Source organism: Trichechus manatus, unplaced genomic scaffold, assembly GCF_000243295.1.
Source record: "Trichechus manatus latirostris isolate Lorelei unplaced genomic scaffold, TriManLat1.0 scaffold00481, whole genome shotgun sequence".
NCBI classification, from domain to species: domain Eukaryota; kingdom Metazoa; phylum Chordata; class Mammalia; order Sirenia; family Trichechidae; genus Trichechus; species Trichechus manatus.
In genome coordinates, this window is record NW_004444417.1 from 72,316 (window position 1) to 75,033 (window position 2,718).

The window sequence follows — 2,718 nt, forward strand, 5'->3', positions numbered from 1 at the left end:
GCTTCTCTGCTGCTACAGGTTCTCTGCTGCTGCTTGCCCTCTGCTGCTGCTGCTCCTCTATCCATTCACAGTTTCAAAACCACTTCCACATTTTAGGTATCTGTTACAGAAGCACCGTACTCTCGGTACCAAATTCTGTCTTAGTCTTCTAGTGCTGCTATCACAGAAATACCACAAGTGGATGGCTTTAACAAAGACAAGTGTATTCTCTCACAGCCCAGTAGGCTACAAGTCCAAATACAGGCTCCAGGGGAAAGCTTTCTCTCTCTGTCGGCTCTAGAGTAAGTCCTGGTCATCAGTCTTCCCTTGGTCTGGGAGCATCTCAGCTCAGGAACCTCAGGTCCAAAGGACATGCTGTAGTCCCGGTACTGCTTTCTTGGTGGTATGAGGTCCCCATGTCTCTCTGCTTGCATCTCTCTTTTATATCTCAAAAGAGATTGGCTTAAGACACTGTCTAATCTTGTAGAACTGATCAATGTAGCTGCTGCTAATCCATCTTATTACATCGTAGTGAGTTTACAACACATAAGGAAATCACATCAGATTACAAAATGGTACACAGTCATTTAATACTGGTAATCATGATCCAACCAAGTTGACAGATATTTCTGGGGGACACAATTCAATCCATGACAGAGGACCAGAGTCCAGAATCTCTGTCCCTGCTCCTGGGTTAATTTCATACTCTACCACCTAGCTGCAGAGCACATTAGCAAAAAACCTGGTTTATGGGACTGAATCTTCTCTCTGGCCTATGGATATTGCCCCTGGTGTAGTCCCTCCCCTCTGTGATTGTATCAGAAGCACAAGACATTTCACACTTCCGCCAACACTGATTATAATCAGATCACAAAAGAGGCGGAAGTTCTTGGAGGTAAAAAGTCACAGGCATGAAACTGACTCCTTCCGAGCTACTGCCTAGCAAGAGAAAAGGTGAGTTTTATTGTTGCTACCACTGTTATTTTTTGTGTTTGTTTGTATGTGTGTGTAAGAGTCTCTGCATCTAGTGCCTCTAAGAAAGTTTGCTGAACCACAAAGAGCAGTTTCCAGGACACAAGTCCTAGGAGTTTCATTTGTTAATCTCAAGCCTGGCCAACCTGTCTTCTCATTTCTTCTCCTTCCCTAATTAGCTGCCCCAGAAGAGTTTATAGCTCACTAACTTCTCTCCCATGACACTGCTTTCTCTTCCACCTCATTATCCTGCCCGTCTTCTTCCAGGGCTCTCTAATTTTTGGACACTGTCCCGCTCCTTATATTTCTCCTCTTCCTATCTATAATGCTTCTGGGTAATATGCTTCCTGACAGTGAGGACAATTTGAATCTTTTTCTTCTCTCTACTCCACACTCATACCTTAAACTTTTAGAGTGATTTCCGTTTAGTTCAACTTTTTCTGTATGTTATTAGAAAGTCATTTTTTTAAAAAACTATGACCAGAAATTGGCACTAGATAAGGGTGATAATACATTTGAAAAGTAGTAAAAATTATCTGTAGGAATGAAATTCAACACTCTCATTCCAACCATCCTCCATAATAATGAGATAAAAGTTTCTTTTAAAGAGCAGATTGCTTTGGAAACCTGAGCCTGGCTATGTGTCTAGAGTGTCCTTGAAAAGAAAAGACAAAGAATCAGCACTGAATTTCGTCTGTAAGTCAACCATAAACATATCTGGGATGTATTTTTCAGATACACAAGTTGGAATGAAGAAATATATTACAATTCTGATAATGATTACTTTTCATCATTCCATCGCTAATGAAACACATGAAAGTGGTAAGTTAATATAAGGTAGAAGTCATCTATTTGATCTGAAGGGAACTTTCCCCCTCCTTGAACCTTTTGACATTGGGTTGAGAACAATGATGCACGTATACTGAACTTCTCAATGCAGAAGTAGTTTATAAGCAAAGGATGCCACTGTACTTTTCTCTGGTCACGTTGGATCTGGAGTTCTTTGCTTAGTGCTGGGGAATTCAGTTTGAAAGAAAGATAACAAGGAGCATGTTAATAAGCAGAATTGAGAAGGGTCTGAATACTTTGAATAAGAGGAAAATGTAAAGGACTTAATGATACTTAGTTTTGAAAGGAGAAAACTTTGGAGAAGGTAAGAACAGCTTTTTCAGATATTGGAAGTACTTCATATTCAGCAAGAAGAATAAGTATTGAAAATATTGAAAGAGCAGTTTTAATTTAAAGCAAATAACTTTTTAATTATCACAGCTGCCTGAAAATAGATGTATATATGTGTATAGCAGAGCATGAATTGCCTGACCCTGAAGGTGCTGCAATAGCAAACTAATTAACTACTAATTAGATATTATAAAGAAATCTGTAATCTGATGGAAATTTAGATTAAATAGTGTAAAAAATTTCTTGCAAGCTTGAAACGACTGATATGACTGATAGATATGAATGATTGCTACCTTGCATGAGACATACTTAATCCTGATCTAAAGGATTAATACTCTATGTAGGATTTACTCAGTTTTGGATGCCAGTTGATCATGTTGCCATGTGAGTAGTATAGATACTCAGCACTGAATTTACACCTCCAAAATTGATACAGGCTTTCCATTTGCCTCTCACCTCTGACCTGGTGGACCATTATGGCCTGATATGACCTTAAATTAGTGTATGCAGAGTGTTTTTTGTTGTTGTTTTTTTTTCCCAGACTAAACTTGCTATGAAAAAATAAGAAATAATCAAAAGACATTCTTT

At 38.7% G+C, this 2,718-nt stretch overlaps 1 long non-coding RNA gene across 1 annotated transcript in view; it reads left to right on the plus strand.

Annotated features, from left to right (window-relative positions):
- The first annotated feature begins 850 nt into the window (after nucleotides 1-850).
- LOC111819395 (uncharacterized) overlaps nucleotides 851-2,718 on the plus strand; it is a 16,270-nt gene continuing 14,402 nt past the window's right edge. The window contains exons 1-2 of the long non-coding RNA XR_002823047.1: nucleotides 851-933; nucleotides 1,687-1,773. This is a non-coding gene — a long non-coding RNA (uncharacterized LOC111819395). The remainder of the gene's footprint in view (nucleotides 934-1,686; nucleotides 1,774-2,718) is intronic.